Here is a 19,729-nt window from a genome sequence, read left to right as displayed (position 1 = left end):
TCTATAATGTTCACACATAATATTCACACAATAAAATTTCCCCAATACACATATCTCAGAATGTATCCACATTAATAAATGATACAAGATTGTTTAAGACTTTTTAAAATTTTTGCCACACCCAGCAATGTTCAGGGGTACTCCTGGCTCTGCACTGAGGAATCACCTCTGCCAGTTCTCTGGAAACCAAACGTGATGCCGGAGATCAAACCCAAGTCAGTCACATGCAAGGCACGCACCCTATCTACTCTAAATATTTTCTCCCATTCTGTAGCTCTTCCTTCCCTCCTCTTCCATTCTCTTCTCTCCCCTTTCCTTCCCTCCTCTCCCTTCCTGCCTCTTTCCCTCCCTTCCTTCCTGTGTTTATTTGTGGTGATTTGGGTGTTGAACTCAGAGTCACCAAACATGAAGACAATTGATCTACCACTAAGCTACATCCCCAGATCTCTATAGCCATCTTTGAGGTAAGGGACTTGAGGGGTTTTGAGGCACACCTACCAGTGCTTCGGGCTTACTCCTGGTTCTGTGTTTATCACTCCTACCAGGGCTCAGGGGAACATATGGGGATGGCACCCAAGTCAGATGCATGCAAACACCATACCTGCTGGACAATCTCTCTAGTTGCTCTCTTTAGCTGGCTTTTTATTTAATGGTGTTTTTTGAAGCACAGACATTTAAATTTAGATGAAATTTAATATATCCACCCCCTTTGGTTGCTTGTGGTTTAGGTCATATCTAAAAAACTGCCTAATCATAATAACTAAAACTCTTGTAATGATTATATAGATTTAGTTCATACATTTAGGACCTTTATCTATTTTTGGTTAATTTTCACAGGATATGTCTTAGGAGTCCAATTTCATTTACACGTGAATATCCAGTTGTCCCAGTACCATTTATTGAAAAGATTATTTTTTTCTCCATTAAATTGATTTGCCCACTGTGTGGCAAATCAATAGACCATAAATGGAAGGGCTTACTTCTAGATTCTCAACTCTATTTCAATTTTTACCTACCTAATCCTTATGTCATTATGCTAGTATCATGCTGTCTTTTTAACTTTGCATCAAATTTTGAAGTTGGAAAGTTTAAGTTCAACTTCAATCCTTTTCAAAACTTATTTTAATGGAGACATTACTGACGCCTGCTCAGTAAATCGATGAATAACGGGATGACAGTGATACAGTGACAGGCACCTAATGAATTTGATTTGGCTATTTCTCATAGACTCCAATATCATTTCCATTATTATTTTTATTTATTTATTTATTTTTGGCTTTTTGGGTCACACCCGGCTATGCTCAGAGGTTACTCCTGGCTCTGCACTCAGGAATTACTCTTGGCGGTGCTCAGAGGACCATATGGGATGCTGGGACTCGAACCCGGGTTGGCCGCGTGCAAGGCAAATGCCCTACCCTCTGTACTATTGCTCCAGCCCCTCCATTATTATTTTTAAAGGTTTTCATTTCATTGTCCTAAATTTTCTCCTTTGACTAAGTAATCATTTAATAAATGAAGAAAATTTCTTTTCTAGGTTGATAACCAAATTTGGATATGAATCAGATTTCCCAGGAAAAGGTATTAAATGAAAGAAAGATGAAGATAAAATTTTAGTGCAGATTAATAAGACAAATACAAAGAGAGTTATGTCCAAAAGGAGTTTAAAAAGAAAAGTCAGAGATGTTGAATGAAAACAAAATGCAAAGTTATAGAAAACAAGAAAAGGAATCAGTGACCTGAGAAAAAAATAGTTTACATAGGAAAGACAGTGAAAGATAAAAAGCAAATTACAAATTATATACTTAAGATTAAAGGCTAGAAGATATTGTGCTGGGCTGAAGAACATGCTCTGCAGGCACGGGCCACAGGTTTGATCCCTGGCACTGCAGAGTCCCAGAGCACCATGAGAAGTCCGGAAGATGGTACAGGGTGAAGGAGCTAGCCTTGCATGTGGCCAAGCTCAGTTCAATTCTAAGTATTGCATATTGTTCCCAAGCCCATCCCAGTGATCCCTGAGCACAGAGCTAGGAGTAAATCATGAGTACCACCAGTGTGGCCCAAACCCCACACCCCAAAATTCTGAACAGAGTGAAGGTTACCAAGAAAAGCAAGTTCCTTTTCCTATTAAGATTATTTAAAAAATTCTGAAGAGAAAGGCAATGATGAGGCACTGATTGGGGTAAAGGAAAGTTTTTGGATTAATTTTATTGTTCTTGTTTGATTTTATTTTATATGGAATACATTTGTGTAGCGGGTATTTTGAAACAATATAAGTCTTTCTGGGCTGGAGCGATAGCACAGCGGGTAGGGCGTTTGCCTTGCACGCGGCCAACCTGGGTTCGATTCCTCTGCCCCTCTCGGAGAGCCCGGCAAGCTACCGAGAGTATCTCGCCTGCACGGCAGAGCCTGGCAAGCTACCATGCTCTATGGTACCATGCTCTATGCTCTATGATACCATGGCATATCCGATATGCCAAAAACAGTAACAAGTCTCACATGAGGACGTACTGGTGCCCGCTTGCGCAAATCGATAAGCAACAGGATGACAGTGAGTGACAGTGATAAGTCTTTCCATCCATAATTCTTCCTTCTACCCAAGCATCTGGGCATTTTATGTTCACTTTCTCTGGAAGAGGTTAACTTCACACAGAACATAGAGATGAGGAAGAAAGACAAGGAAAATTGAGTTATCAAGGGGATCATCCGTTAGTATGGTTTGAGGCACTTACACAATCCAGGCCTGCCTCATGAAGACATCCTTTGCTTCTGTCTGGTTTTAAATTATGGGTTCAGGAATGTCACCAGATCTTGTCAGGATGGAGCACAAATCTTAGAGCTATCATTATGCTGCTCTTTGACATTTGGTTTTTGAACACTGGTCAGGCCATCATATACAAATGCACTGTTATGCAATTCCTCCAACCCATAAATTTAAGATTTATTTGAGCAGGGCCAGATAGCTAATAGAGAGGCTAAAGCATCCGTCTTGCAGGAGGACAGCCCCTGTTAGATTCCCAGAACTGCACAGTCCCTCAAGTAGCACCAGGAAGACATTCAAGCACTGAGCTGGCTGTGATCCAACCCTTACCCCACTAAAAAAATAATTCTTTGGACAGAGTATGCATATTTCTCTATTTCAGATCTTCATTTCTTTCTGATATTCTCAAACTTTGTGCCACTTAAGTTTTTTCTTCATTCTCTGTTCAGGTCTTGGCTCATATGTGGTTTCCCTACACACTCCTCAGGTGATTTTGACATGTCCCCAAATTAGAAATCACTGCTCCAGTCACATGCCATCTTCTCTTCCCTCCTGTAGCACTTTCTTTCTAAAATCCAAATCTGGTCTCACCACTTCTCTGCATGTACAAATATGTACTACCCAGAGAACAAAACCCAGACTCCTTAGGGAAACCAGCAAGTTCAGTCACCCTAACCCACCTTTACACATTTATTTCCCGATAACAGCACCCAATTAGTTAATATCTTTTGTTAATATTATTGACATGGTAAATAGACCAAAAATACTGCTAGTATGCATTACAGAGTTAAGTTAGCTATGCTTTATTTTAAGTTTATAACTTAAAATTTATTGTCTGTATTTATAACTTAGACGAGGGAAGAAATAATAAGCTTCATGTTGAAACCATCAATACTCTTAGGGTTGAGTGAGCAAGTAAAGGTAAGACGACTTTAAATGAGCTCTCAGAGGAAGGTTGAAAATTAAAAAATATATCAGTTGTTTTCAGAGGGAAAAAAGGAGACATTTAAGTGTCACTTTTCAGTAATTCAAAAAAATGAAATAGAAGAAGACTTTAGGTTAGGGGCGGTGTAGTTACCATGCCTTTTAAATTAACCAGAAGCTTACTTGAATTACAGCACTTAGAGCCTAGCTTCTGGCCTGGTTTCCTGACTACAATTTATACTGTCACCGCCACACATGTGCTTCCACGTCCTTCAAAAACAAAAACAGGATTGGGATGTGGCTCAGTAGGAGAAGTGACTTTCATTTGTGAGGCTCAGGGTTCAATCCCCATCCAGAAACACACACACACACACACACACACACACACACAGAGCCCATTTTTCTTGGGATCCTGGGCTACTGTAATTAAATCTTCTCCCTTTCACAGTTGACTGAAGCACCCTTACAGGCCCTATCTTCCTCATCTTCCCCCAGGGAAAGCGCTTCCTTAGACACCATGTCTTCTAATTTCTGTGGATGAAGTGGGTAACCCTTCTGTCATTCTCTGCTTAGAATATACAAAACACAGAGTTCCACTGCTACAACTCACTGTGGTGAAGACAGTTACTTGTTCTGTGTGCAAAGGGAAACCACTAGTTGCTAACTTTTACTGGCTTCTCACTATTCCCTGAAAGCAAATTTGAGAAAACTTCTGACAATGCTTCGGTTCTGATGTACTATTCACTGCTTATGACTTGTGACAGGGGTGAGAAACCAGTGAGATTATTATGGAATTTCAACTGCTGTCTTGGAAATTGAGTTGCAATGACTTAATATTAGGTTTATAAAACTGAATCAGGATCATGGAGCAACAGTACCCTGACAAGAAGGAAGGTACCTGCCAAATTCATAGTCCTGAGACTTTTAAAATATAAGTTGTTAAGCTTTGTAGCAGTTAATTTACCTCCTTAGATACAGCTGTTTAAGCCAAATATAGCTACTTAGTCAAAACAATTCTCTCTACAGGTCTACAAGAAAGATACTGTCTATAATTGAGGTCTTTATTCAATAAAAGCACTCTATATTGACAAATCACCAAAGTATAGTTTTCTTCTTCCTTCCTTGAGAATTGTTGTTGTTGTTGTAATTATTTTTTTTAAAAAAAAAACACTGTGATTTACAAAGTTGCTCATTATACAGTTGTTTCAGGCATTTAGTGTTCAAACACCAACCGTGTGACCTTCCCTCCACCAATGTCCCCATTTTGGTGGGGGACATTTTGGTCCCATCCCATCTCCAACCTACTCCTTTAGCCACAAAACAAATTTCTTTGTATTACTTGGTCCAATAAAACTTCAAGAAATGGCAAATAGAATGATCAGAAAATAAATCAATAAGAGCCAATTTGTGATTGCTATATGATTTTAACCTATGTATATAAAGTAAAATCCTTTAATACAATATGATAAAATGCTTATTCTCATTTACATAAGTAAGTTTTCAACTCTGAATCTAAAGTATATTGTATTACAGGGCCAGAGAGATAGTACAGTGAGTAGAGCACTTGCCTTGTACATAGCAGACCCAGGTTTGATCCCCAGCATCCCACATAGTTCTCCAAGCCCTTCAGGAAAGATTCCCGAGTGCAGAGCCACGCAGATGCCCTGAGCACTGCTGAATGTGCCCCACCACCAACAACCCCCCTCATCCTCCGAAAAAAAAAAAAACATTTTTTAATGAAGGACATTGCATTAAATTTTATTTTTATTTGGATCTCATTATGATAATAATATCTTTACTTAATAAAACTTTTAAAGAAATTCTGTGTTAATATATTTTGGAATTTAAATGAAATAAGGCTTACTTATGTAAATTTCCCCCCTACACTTTATATAAACACTGTGGTTTGCAAACTTCTTCATGATGATTTGTTACAGGCATTCAAAATTCCAACACCAATCCCACCATGAGTATCACCTTCCCTCCACCATTGTCTCCAATTTCCCCAACTAATCACCATGCAATTCTGCCCCCATAACTGGCCCACAATAATTTATTTTATATTGCTTCTTATCAATAAATTGCTATATTGAATGATCAAAAATATTTCCTTTGAAAAAAATTAGTGTAAACTGTGTATCTTACCAGGGAGACAATAAGTCCTTGTATGAGGGATTACTAAAATGTTGTTACAGGTTAAGTCTTCTGTGTTACTGTTTGGTTAGTCGAGATTGGTTGCCTTTTATGCAAATTTTATAAAAATTCAGGTATGTGGGACTCTGACTGAAATCTCCAGGCTTTTTCAAAGTCAGGATGGGCTATCTCCCCCTACCTCTTTGTACTTCCAGAAGCCCTAGCAGTCACACTCACGAACCACCTCTGGTGTTACGTAAGCTCATCTACTGGTCTTGCTCCAGAGACTCATAAATAAATCTCAAAAGAAAGCAACTAGTCACCAAAAATCCTTTGGACACCCACTTATGGCTGAAACATCTGGGGCACTTGGAGGGGCATGGGTCAACCCAGGGCCCACCAAAACAGAGCCCCAGCAGCCCTGTGCTCCCATGGTGCAAAAGTTGCCGCCATGCCTCAGGCTAGGCTCCACTGTTTTGGAACCAACCTTCACCCAGAAATTAACCTGCTGAAAATCCAGGTATGCAGGTCTTTATGACTGAAATCTCCAGGCTTTCTTGGAGTTGGGATGGGCTACATTCCCCCATATCCCTGTCCTCCCAGAAGCCCAGCAGTCACATCCACAAAGCGACCACCCAATTAAAAATTTAACTCCAATTGTACCACCCAGCTAAAATTTCTAAACTTCCTGGAATGACATCTCCAAACTCTACAACATGAATAAACCAGTAGTAGCACACCAAATTGAATGGGGTGTTATGTTGTTGGTTTTTTGAGTGACACCTGGTGGTGCTCAGGGATTACTCTTGGTTCTGTACTCAGGAATCACTCCTAATTAGGTCCATGGGACCACATGTGGTGCCAGGGACTGAACCCACATGGGCCGTGTGCAAGGCAAGCATCCTATCTGCTATTCTATCATTCTGGCCTTGCTTCCTTGAAAATTTCAAATAAAGATATATAGAGAGGGATACACATGGAAAAAGGTGAGGATATAGAGACAAAGAAATAAGAAGAATTATGAGTTGTTTGAAAGTCATAAATAAATAAAAGTAACAGGGTTAGAGACACAGTAGATATAAAATTGATTAGGGAAAGTAAGAAGAACCTGAAATAGAAAAAAAAAGAAAGAAAAGCCGAATCATTTTCATATTGATCTACTGGAGTTGAAGTGAAATCACAGAGTAATGAGGGAAATACAAGAGCCTTGTGTAACCTTAATGGCAATCAATGTCCTTCAAGCACACTAAGTTTAAATGCTAATATTGTGCAGCATTTCTTTTATTCTGTACTTAAAAAAGGAAAACTTATTCTTTATGTCACCTACTCCCATATACTAGCATTAACTAGAAAATATAGAGTATGTCCAAAAACATAGAAACACAACCTGAAAGCTCTCTACCAGAGCTTTGTGATAGACTGTACTAAATGCCAATACTCCAGAGGTCAATATTGATTTGTCTACATTATTGACATCTGCCTATTGTACTTACTGAACTGACAAGACCAGGTGTTAGATGAACTATATTTCATCTACCAGAATGATGAAAGAAATTTCCAAACACATCTGTGGCCAACTGAACACACAGTAATGACTGTTTTGTATTCTGTCTTTCAAAACTTATGAAGATACTACCACCATGAACTGTACTCTGTTAGGCATAAGAACAAAGATTTCCACATAAAATAAGTCTGACAATTTTTAGTCAACTGAGGATTTCATTTCCTATGTTAAGAAGAACAGGCTGAGGCTGTAGGAGTAAGAACTTGGAAGCCATAGAGTGTACACACACAATGGCCACAGGAATTATATGCCCGGAAGCCCAGGAAGCACAGTGTCTGAGACAGCCCATCCTCAGAAAACCTGACTCCCAGTTCTGTAGCCATACAGACACATCTGCACCTGATCTGGACAACTCAGTAAGTACAACAGACAGATGCCTATACTGTAGTCAACCCATGCTGACCTCCAAATATGCCTAGGACAGAATCTATCAGAAGAAGCAAACACATGGCCTGAAAAGGGGAGTATGAATTCAAATGTTATTTTTCTGTCACAATGACATCTTGAGATAGAATAGGGATGGCGCTCAGAAATATGACCCAGCCCCCACCACACACAACTTTAGTGTAAACACAAAGTCTGCTATCTTGTGCTTATCACCTCAGAGGGAAAGACTAAGTTACCTATGTACCTTTGAGCAGCAAATCTCAAAGAAATGCAGAAGGGCATTATTAGAGAGAGGAGATTGGCAAAGACACTGAACTAAACCAACCTGTGCCCAAGACAGGCCCCATCCCTGACTTTTCCCATCATTTTAATACAAAAAGTCACATCCTATCACAGGTAAAGACTAAACCTGTGATGCACACAGAAGCATGGCTGCCCACTGAACAGCACACCCAACATCATGTATGTCCTCATCCCTACATGTTTAGATGTTACTCCTTTGCCACTTCCACCCCTTTATTTTTTTTTTTTTTGAATCTATTGAAGTGATTTTATTAATTAAGCAAAACTCTTTAGGTTACATGTAAAAGACAATGTGATAGTTAATTTAATGTGTTACTTTGTGCTTAGTACTGAGACATTTATTTTTTTTTATTTTTTTTTTATTTAAATAGTATTTATTTTATTATTTTTTTTTCTTTTTTTTTTTTTAAATTTATTTATTTTTAATTAGAGATTCACCGTGAGGGTACAGTTACAGATTTATACATTTTTGTGCTCATACTTCCCTCATACAAAGTTTGGGAACCCATCCCTTCACCAGTGCCCATTCTCCACCACCCGTAAACCCAGTGTGCCTCCCACCCTCCCCAATCCCATCTCCCCCCCACCCCACCCTGCCACTGTGGCAAGGCATTCCCTTCTGTTTTCTCTCTCTAATTAGCTGTTGTGGTTTGCAATAAAGGTGTTGAGTGGCCGCTGTGCTCAGTCTCTAGCCCTCATTCAGCCCGCAACTCCCTTCCCCCACATGGCCTTCGACTACAATGTAGTTGGTGATCGCTTCTCTGAGTTGACCTTTCCCCGGAACGTGAGGCCAGCCTCGAAGCCATGGAGTCAACCTCCTGGTACTTATTTCTACAGTTCTTGGGTGTTAGTCTCCCACTCTGTTATTCTATATACCATAGATGAGTGCAATCTTTCTATGTCTGTCTCTCTCTTTCTGACTCATTTCACTCAGCATGAAACTTTTCATGCCCATCCACTTGACTACAAAATTCTTGACCTCCTTTTTTCTAACAGCTGCATAGTATTCCATTGTATAGATGTACCAAAGTTTCCTCAACCAGTCATCCGTTCTGGGGCATTCGGGTTTTTTCCAGATTCTGGCTATTGTAAACAGTGCTGCGATGAACATACATGTGCAGATGTTGTTTCGATTGTACTTTTTTGCCTCTCTGGGATATATTCCCAGCAGTGGTATTGCTGGGTCAAATGGGAATTCAATATCTAATTTTTTGAGAGTCGTCCAAATTGTTTTCCAGAAGGGCTGAACCAGTCGGCATTCCCACCAGCAGTGAAGAAGGGTCCCTTTCTCCCCACATCCTCTCCAACAGCGGTTGCTTTTGTTCTTTTGGATGTGTGCTAGTCTCTGTGGTGTGAGGTGGTATCTCAAAGTTGTTTTGATCTGCATCTCTCTGATGATTAGTGATGCAGAGCACTTTTTCATGTGCCTTTTGGCCATTCGTATTTCTTCCTTGGTAAAGTTTCTGTTCATTTCTTCGCCCCATTTTTTGATGGGGTTGGATGTTTTCTTCTTGTAGAGTTCAACCAGTGCTTTATATACCATTGATATCAACCCCTTATCTGATGGGTATTGTGTAAATATCCTTTCCCATTCTGACTTCCACCCCTTTAAAGACTTCCCCTGGCGTTTGGTCGGGGAGTTAGCCAAAACACATTGCCATGGGCTGTCTACCTTGTGCATAAACTTACGAACAAAAAATGCTGCCAAAATGTCTTCTTGGCCTCATGTCCTTTTCTGTTTACAGTGAGAGCCTAAGAGTATTTGACAATCTAATTAACCAAGTTCCACCTCTAAAGTCTAGAGCACAGTTTACTGGGCTACTTAGGACTCCACATTTTAGAACATTTGTACACTAAATCTAGGAATGAATAGATACCAGATGCTACTGAGAAGTCAAAAAACTGAACTGCTTTATGTGATTCATTCCATCCTTGTAAACAGTATTACACTATACTATGACCATTTCAATAAAAGAAAACAAAGAGGCAATTAAGAAAAAATACATGTGCACTTCACTATATATGTACACAATGTTTCTGAGGTAATGCCTGGATATTAGTACATTAGATGCAGATACTTTGGGAGGGTCTAGAAGGCTGATGGAAAGCGGTTATCAGAAATTTTCTCAAAACTCTGTTTATTTAACTTTTAAATATTCCTTCCTGCCTTCCCTCTGCTGTTATTGTTGATGCTGTAGATGCAATGACTAAAGTTTGAGCTTTTCAGCCATGGAGTTCACTGTGGATCATACATCGGGCCGTGATGCTTATACACTTTGCTTTGGTGCTCACTCATCCTTTGGGAAATCTCTCCAGTTCCAGGATGTTTTTGTATTTTTTAAAAAATCTAATTTTATCCAGGTTAAATAAATATATTCTAATTAAGAAACTTTAATGACTTTCGTTTTTTTCCAAAAATTAAATCTATACTTAGAAGTGTATCATTGGATAACATTTTTCTCTTTTTAAAAAATGTTTTCTTATTGGTTTAAAATATCATAGGATGGGGGTATGGTGCTGCCAGCAGGTAAACCTGTACCTGTGGGGTGAGTGCATCAGCAGCCTGATGGTGACTTCAGACTTCCAGATACCCCCAAATTGCTGCTGTGCCTTTGGCCAGACCCCAACAACTTGGGGCCAAGTTTACCAAGAATTAAATGGCCAAAAGTTAGGTATGTGGGACACACACCCACAAACTACTTCTGGTTCAGATATTACATAAGCTTATTTATTGGCCTTATTTAAAAGGCCCATAAATCTCAAAAGAGATCAAAAGATGAGTTAGGGCCTGTAGAGCAGAGGTAGGTGGGAACCCATGACTGAGAGCCCCAGACTTTCTTGGATCAGGACTCGGCCTCCTCCCCCAAGGTCCCTAGTTTTCCAGTAGCTTGGCAGTCACACCCATAAACTGCCCCTGGCACCATGTAATCTCATCAATAGCCAAGACCCAAAGTCTATAAACTGAAACTCCCGGAAAAGGGCGCCACAGAATGCCCTGACCCCAAACCAGGCTGTCTTCACTGGGGCACCTTGGAGGGGGGTGGGTTGAGTTTCCCTCCCTGCCCCAAGCAGAATCCCAGCAGCCAAAAACCTCCAGAACCCAGTCGCCACCATGTCCAAGGTTACTCTCCACATACTCGGACAAGCCTCACCCAAAAGGGCATGAGCCTCACCCAAAATGGGATGAACCTCACCAAAGAGCAGACCGGCAGGAAAACCCAGAGACTATAAACTAAAGATCCTGGAAGAGAATGACAGAGAATTTTCTGGACATTATATTCTATCCATAACAAGCAATACAAAACAAATCATCTAGCATTGCCTTTTCGGCAGGTTTGAGTGGTGGTGAGACTAGTGTCAAAATGTCGAATTTAACCAAAGTAGAGAGAGAGTATGGGGAAAATTGTCTGCCATATAGGCCGGGGAAGGGTTGGAACAGGGGGGATGGGGGAGGAGTGTGTGTGTGTGTGTGTGTGTGTGTGTGTGTGTGTGTGTGTGTGAAATACTGGAGATTTTGGTGTTGGAAACTGTGCACTGGTGAAGGGATGGGTGTTTGATGATTATATGATCGAAGCTCAAACATGGAAGCTTTGTAACTATCTCATGGTGAATAAAAAAAAGGGGGGGATAATAATAAAATAATAAAGTTAACATTCAAAATAGAATAAAAAAAAGTAATGTGGAGTTCATGCCCAATTCAATCAGCTTAATCAATGGCTGAATAAATAGCAGTACTCCTACATTATTAAAAAATGAAATATCATAGGATTTCAGGGCTATAGTTTCTTAACACATAGAGGACTCACTGCACCCACCACCAAAGTTCCAATGTTAATCCACCACTAAAAAGACCCTTTACCCATTCCTACCACTACCACCCCACGTCCCTCTGGTAACCACCAATGCTTTCACTGAGTCCAAGGTGTTCATTTTTTGTTTGCTTGCTTACTTGTTTGTTTGGTTTTGGGGCCACACCCAATAGTGCTCAGAGGCTCTTCCTAGCTCTGAGCTCATGGTGCTCAAGGGATCATATGTGGTGGCAAATAGTTGAACAAGGGTTGTGACTACCACAAACACGTGCAATATAGATGCCTCACCTCCTGTACTATCTTTCCAGCCCCAAGAAATTAGTTTGGTTTCTTCCTTTAATTTTTTGACCAATTCATTTGCTTTAGTTTTTATATTCCATATATGAGTGAGAAAATCTGGTAACATTTTTTCACTTTCTTATTCATCTTACTTAGCATAATCACCTCAAGTCCCATTCAGATTGTCCCAAAAGGCAGAATCACACCATTTTTAGTTACGAATAGCATTCTGCTGAGTGTATATGTGTGACTAGGAATGTGTGTGTGTGTGTGTGTGTGTGTGCATGTATACACTCATATAAGAAGATGACTGGAGAAGTTTGAGATATGTCTCAAAGCTTTTTCAGTCATTTGTTGATGGATATTGTGATTAATTCCATGTTTTGGAATTCCATGCTTTGAAATTCCATGCTTTGAAATTCCAGGTTTTGGCTCTTATATAGTCTCACTGTATCACTGTCATCCCGTTGTTCATCGATTTGTTCCAGCAGGCGCCAATAACATCTCCATTCACCCCTGTCACATGCTAGTGTAGCCCGATGGCGTATTGGGGGCTCTTTCAGGATCAGGGGAATGAGGACCATCGTTGTTACTATTTTTGGCATATTGAGTATGCCACGGGGAGCTTGCCAGGCTCTGCAGTGCAGGCGGGATACTCTCAGTAGCTTGCCAGGCTCTCCAAGAGGGATGGAGGTTTTTGGGGCGGCCTCTAATCACCTTTACAGGTGTTCCCAGTCTACTGAACATAGAGCCATGGTGGCAGTGCGTGCAGTGGCTCACCCACTGTGGAATGCTGTCAGCCAACCACCGGGTGACCTGGGTCTCGGCGGAGGCGTTCAACCTGGCACAGGCCCTCTATGATAGAGTCTTGCTCTGCCAGCTGCTCAACAACCTCCAGGAACACTCCAACAACCTCAAGGAGATCAACCTGAGGCCGCAAATGTCCCAGGTGCTGCCCAGAGACGCAGGCAGCTGCGTGTTTGTCAGCATGCAGATTGTTACAACATGCCAGTGGCCCAAAAGCTTACACTCAGTAGACTGGGAACACCTCTTATATAGTATCCTTTCGCATTTTTTCTTTCTTTTTCAAAGGGACTTGTCTCTCAATTGGTGGTCAGGGCTTGAAAGGGTCCTTCCCAGCAATTCTCAGTCAACTGGACTGGCAGTTTGATGCAAGGGTCAAATTAGTTTAGGATTTAAGGCTCAGGATAGTATTAGCTATTTTATTATGATATCAATTTATGGTCTTGAGGTAAATAATTTATATTTTCTTTTGGATTGTGGGAACTTCCACAAAGGGTGCTCAGGGGGCACGGGGGTCACTCCTAGCTATATTTGGCCAACTGGGCCGGCACTTCAGTGTCAGGGCCTGAGGATGCAGTGCTGCGTGTACTCTGTGGTACCAGGGTCCACCACAGCCACCCTGATGGACCTCTGAGGCCATAGCCAGTGGTGCTTGGGAGGCCACTGGGGTTAAACCTCGCAATGCTCAGTGCCAGGAGCAAAGGTAATGAGCACATGCACTCTCCTGTCTCCCCAGTTGAATAATTTATCCTTTAGTTAATCTGGGTTATCAATGTTTTAATGTACATGAAACTCTCATAAAAAGGTGGTGACAATGCTCAAAGGGCTAAGCGTGTGCTATGTGTAGAAGGCCTAGGTTCTATCCCTGACTCCCAAGTACTGCCCGGAGCAACCCTTGAGGAGCAAGCCAAATATAGGCTCTGAGAACCACCAAGTATGGACCCCAAATAAAATAAAATAATAATAATAATAATAAAGACACTGCTCCTAAAACCTTGAAAAGGTAGACACATGCTTCGCATGCGGGTCACCTGGGTTTGATATCAGTACCACATGGTTCCCCAGAACTTCTGGAGTGACCCCAGGGCACCAAGCCTGAGTGTTGCTGGGTATGGACTGAAAAACAATATAGGGGCTAGAGCGATAGAACAGTGGATAGGGCACTTGCCTTGCAAACAGTCAACCACGGCTTGATACCCAACACTACATATGGTTCTCCAAACCCCACCAGGATACTCAAGTACAGTATAGCCTTGAGCACTGCCAGGTATGGCCCCAAACAAACAAAAGTTACTGACTCATTTAGAAAGAATAATAAGGGACTGGATAAATAGTACAGGAGTTCAGAGAGGGTGGATAAGTTACTCACAGTCACAAAGGTAGGAAGGGAGCCCAAAATGCCCAACTCCAGCCTTCAGACCTAGGGGGAATCAGCCAGTGTCCATTTCACAAAGTTTACCCCCCATCTGAGCACTGTGGTCCTGGACCCACCCAGCTCTGCTTATTAGGCCTTCTAGCTAAGCTGAGTATTGCCAGGAGTAGTTCCCAAATCCCCTGAGCATCACTTGTTTTACATCGTGATAGCAAACCCTCTGGGTGCCAGGCAATTACAATACCAGATTTGCCATGAAAAATGGAATCTTCAATCTACACGAAGTACAGGAATGGGGGAAGGATGGCAGCAGCAAAAAACTCACTTCCAGGTGGGCCCAGGTCTGCCCAACAAGGGCATGACATCTCACCCCCACTTGGGCAGCATTTCTCAATGGAGACCAAAGGGCCTTCCGTGGGTCTGCAAAATACCCCCAAGGTTGCCCCAGGTGAAAATCATATAAAATGGGGGCCACAGAATTTTCCCTGGACTTTATACAACCCAAAACCGCGCAGCCGCAGCATCTAATGTCATCTAATCATCAGCAATATGAAATGGTTCCCTTTTAACGGGTTGGACTTTGGTGAGAAACCCTAACAAGAATAGTAAGTTTTTTGTTGAAATATTGAAGGCAATCAAAGTGGTAGCCATCTCTCTAGATTGAACTAAGCCATATCCCCATGCCAGCTGAGAAGAAATATCCTTCTTTCTCGGGAAGAAACGCGGCGTGGCGTTAACCATAGTATGATGTCCATTAAGTTGACACGGACCTGGTGGCATGGGAATGGGATACAAGGGAATAAAGTATTATGTACATGGAACAGCGGGATGCTGGTGGAATCTCGAGCCGGGGCCGATACCAGCACACTACTTTTGGTTCCAGAAACTGCAGACTTTCTACCAGACTATCAACTAGCCAGAGCCCCACGCCAGCTGATGACAGGAAATAACCATCTTTTCCGGTTTTTTTTCCTTTGTCAGGCAGCATGGTGAATACTAAACAGGCGTGAACTCGGTGGCGCGGGTCGAGGGGGGAAAAAAATAGAAAAGTTATGTAACAAACAATGGGACTTGGGGGTGGTTGGTGATGGAATAGGGGCACTGGTGAAGCGAAGGGTGTTTGAGTATTGTACAATTGACATAATCCTGAGAACTATATAACCCTCCACATGGCGATTCAATAAAATTTAATTAAAAAGTTAAAAATAAATAAATAAATAAATTGATGGTAATAAAAAAAAAAATAAAGTGGGGGCCATGGCCCAAGACTAAGGGCCAACTGTAGGACAGGGGCAAGGAAACCCAAAGAAACAGGATCATAAGAAGGCCACGGTTCGAAAAAGGTAAAGAAACAGGGGCTGGAGCGATAGCACAGTGGGTAGGGCATTTGCCTTGCACACGGCCAACCCAAGTTCGATTCCCAGCATCCCATATGGTTCCCTGAGCACTGCCAGGGGTGATTCCTGAGTGCAGAGCCAGGAGTAACCCCTGTGCATTGCCAGGTGTGACCCAAAAAGAAAAAAAAAAAAGGTTAAGAAACAATGCCCTAGCGGATAAAGCACACCAGAGAAGTCATAAAAAGCCAAAGGTGCTGGGGTCTCGAGAAACAGTTCCTTCTCCTCTAGCCACCGAGCCACTATCCAAGTCTCTGGGACTAACTCCATACTTAACATCACCGAGTTGTCACAAAGAATACTGGTTTTCTTTTTTTTCGCTTTTTGGGTCACACCCAGTGATGCTCAGGGGTTACTTCTGGCTCTGCACTCAGGAATTACTCCTGGCAGTGCTTGGGGGACCATATGGGATGCCGGGGATCGAAACTGGGTCGGCCGAGTGCAAGGCAAACGCCCTACCCGGTGTGCTATCGCTCCGGCCCCAGAATACTGTTTTTAATTCTAATTTTTCATCTTGTTTTATGGCAACACCCGGTGATCCTCAGGGCTTATTTCTGGCTCTGGGCAAAGGGATCACTCTTGGTGCTCCTTAGGGGACCCCATGTGGTGCTGGGGGTTGGATAGAATGGGGATCAAACTCACATCGGTAGATTGCAAGGAAGCATCTACCCGCTATATAATCTCTCTGCATTCAATTGTTAATTAAAATGCTTTAAAACAGAGTAGTAAGGAGTTTTATCTGGTATTAAAGCAGCTAACAAATTAAAATCCATATAGGATTAATCTAGCATAAGAGCAAAAAGAACACAGAACCCAAATCAGCCCAAATTACAGAAACTACAGTACACTAAAGCCAATCTAACCATGAAATAAATAAAATCAAGGGTTCAGTGATTTAAAAGAAAATAAAAAGCTTATTTAGACATTCACTTGTATTTTTTTATTTATTAGAGAATCACTGTGAGATGTACAGTTACAAACTTATGAACTTTTGTGTTTGCATTTCACTCATACAGTAATCGTTTACCCAGCCCTTCACCAGTGCCCATTCACCTCCACCAATGATCCCAGTATCCCTCTCACCACCCCCAGCCCATCCCCCACCACCCCACCCTGCCTCTGGGGCAGGGCATTCCCTTTTGTTCTCTCTCCTTTGGGGTGTTGTAGTTTGCAATAGAGGTATTGAGTCGACATTCACTTTTAAATGCATGCCAAAATAAATCTAGTTAAATAATCATTTTAGAGAGGGCCTGTCTAGCCGGGACAGGAAGGAACTGGCCTCATTCCCCTCTAAAACCCCTAGCCTCAGCAAGACTTCAACTCCGTTTCCCCAGCAGAGGAAAGGGGTTTCTGTTCTGACCACTGCAGACCCATTGTAAAGAACTGGGCGAGTGGTCTCCCTCCCTTCATAGGTCTGATTTATCAAGAGTGGACGGTCATGCCCCCAGCAGCCTGAGAACACGCATCGTCAATTTGAAGGCGCTCCATACCTTAACGGAAGGAAGAGCGCTTCAACAGCAGCATGCAGCTCTGTCGCGTGACTGCAATATGCTTAGCATTAATGTTTTAGTGCTAACAACAATGTTACTTTTCTTTGTTTAATAAAGTAGACAATTTAAATTGGAAGACCATACACATGTCTTCAGGGCTGCAATAAAATTACTTTAATAGTGCAGGGGGAAAAAAATGCATCCTATAAACCTGTTTATTTTCCCCTAAATGGTTCTCTTGCTCTGCTCAAAGGGATTCATTTGGGAGATCTTTTCTCTTCTACTGTCATGAAGCCTAAAGGCGAGGATGAGTATGGTCCAGGGTGGGGGGGTAGGGGGAAATGAAGGAAGAGAGAAGGGTAGGGGTGAGGGGATTGGTGGGAGGACTGGGGAGGAATACAACAAGCCACAGCAAGACTTGGGGGTTATAAAACTGATATGACTCTGAGAAAGTATTCTCCAAGCCTCCCTCCTCCTGCCAGTGTCCCAAAACTGGAGATGCCAAACCCCTGTGGGAGCTGCCATTGCAACTCTCACACACAGATTTGGTCACTCAGCCCCCACCATGGCACCACTCCTCCTTCTCCTGCTAGGATGCCCCCATGAAGGGGCTGATGCTACTGAGCCGCCCTCGCAGGCCCGGCCAAGAGCCCTGAATGCTGCCCTCACTTTTCCTTGGCAGTGACTGGCAACACTCAAAGGGGGCTAAGGATAGATGAGGTGCTGGCATTTCCTCCCTTCTCCGCCTGCTCCAGCGCAGTCAAGTCCATAAACATAGTGGAGGTAGAGAGGCTGAGTGATAGTATCATGAGTGGGCATTTGCCTTGCACGAAGCCAACCTGGGCTCGATCCCCAGGATCCTATATAGTTTCCCAAGCACTGCCAGGAGAGGTACCGGAGTTCAGAGCTAACAGTGACCCCTGAGCACTGCCAGGTGTGGCCCCAAAACCAAAAACAAAACAAACTTAAAAAAACATAGTTGGAGGTATAAAAACAAAGCTTCATGGACTGTAAACTTATGAAACTGGTGGCACGTATCTGGCTTCTATCCTGCTACCACTCCTGTCACCCTCAGGTATGAAAAACTAAGGAAGATTATAGTTCAAATGCCTCAGAAATCAAAGCTTTTGTTATACCCATTTAACTCATGTCTAACTGGACTAGGCATCACACAGCACCTGTCCAACTCCATTTTTGTTGCCGGCAGTGCCAGGTGAGGACACTCGCTGCAGCAGGCCTGGAATTAACACACGCTGGGGACTGAACCGGGCCCCCAAAATGCAGTGTGCATAGAGCCACTTTCCTGGGAACTCTCCAGTAGCCTTTAAAAACCACATCCTACTGCTCTGTTGAGACTTGAGACCATCAAATAGTCCTCACTTAGCTAGGTCTCCTGGAAGACACTTCCATTGCCTTTCTTTAATGTATGTGGCTTGGCTCCCTCTGCTTCTACCATTCTCACACAGTTTCCTGTGAATTTGGCCTTCCACACCTCCTCCCTCCTCGATGTCCTCTTTTTTTAAAAAATAAACAAGGGAAGCTGACCCAGGTTCAATCCAAGGCATCACATGGGCCCCCAAGCACTGCCAGGAGTGATCCCTGAGCACAGAGTCAGGATTAAGCCCTGAGCATTGCTGGGTGTTGCTCAAAAAAAATGTTTTAAAGAAAAATAAATTTAAAAAGAAAAAATAAAATAAGCCAGAGTGATAGATAGTACAGCAGGTAAGTCATTTGCCTTGCATGTCAACCTGGGTTCAATCACTGGCAACACACGTGGTCCCCAAAGCCCTCCAGCAGTGATCCCTGAGTGCAGAGTCAGAAACAATCCCAGGGCACTGTCAGGTGTGCTGCCAGCCAGTGCCCCTCTTGCCAAATAAAGAAGATGTCAGGCTGCAGAGAAAGTAGAGCGAATAAGGCCCTTGCCTTATATGTGCTGACCCAGGCTCAGTCCCTAATCTCTGGCAACCTTTATGGCCCCTGCAGGACTGCTAGGAGTGAGTGATTCCTGAAAGCAGAGTCAAGAGTAACCTGACTATTGCCAGGTGTGGCTCAAAACAATTAATAATAATAATAATAATACTAATACCAACAACAATATCTCTAGTCTTTCCATATGTCCTCCATTCTAGATCCACCCATATTCAAGTCTTTATATCAGCTTTTATTTCCTTTGACTTGAAGATTTTTTTTTGCTATCTCACTTAGGGAAAGTAAGGGTCAGAGATATAACTCAGCAGTAGAGTACATGACTTAGATGTGTGAGGCGTTGGATTCAATCTCCGACAAGTGAAAAATTAAAAGAAAAGAAAAGAAATGCTTAAGGAGACCTGAAGGAAGAAGCTGACAGCAATACAATGGTAGTAGCAGACTTCAACACTCCCTCTCACTGCTGGGTAGAGGTCAATGAGGCGAAACTCAGCAAGGAAACACCGCCCTTGAAGGAAGGAATGTGCCAAGGTTCTTCATCCCAAAAGTGGAATACACACACAGGACATCCTTCAAGACAGATCAC

The 19,729-nt window shown here is 42.4% G+C and overlaps 1 protein-coding gene across 3 annotated transcripts in view; it reads right to left on the bottom strand.

The window, feature by feature from the left end:
• The window catches only part of EFCAB2 (EF-hand calcium binding domain 2), a 113,442-nt gene that overhangs the window by 62,266 nt on the left and 31,447 nt on the right, over positions 1-19,729 (bottom strand). The window lies entirely within an intron of this gene.

The sequence above is a fragment of the Sorex araneus genome, chromosome 9, assembly GCF_027595985.1.
Source record: "Sorex araneus isolate mSorAra2 chromosome 9, mSorAra2.pri, whole genome shotgun sequence".
Lineage (NCBI taxonomy): Eukaryota > Metazoa > Chordata > Mammalia > Eulipotyphla > Soricidae > Sorex > Sorex araneus.
This window is presented reverse-complemented; position numbering and strand designations above follow the sequence as displayed.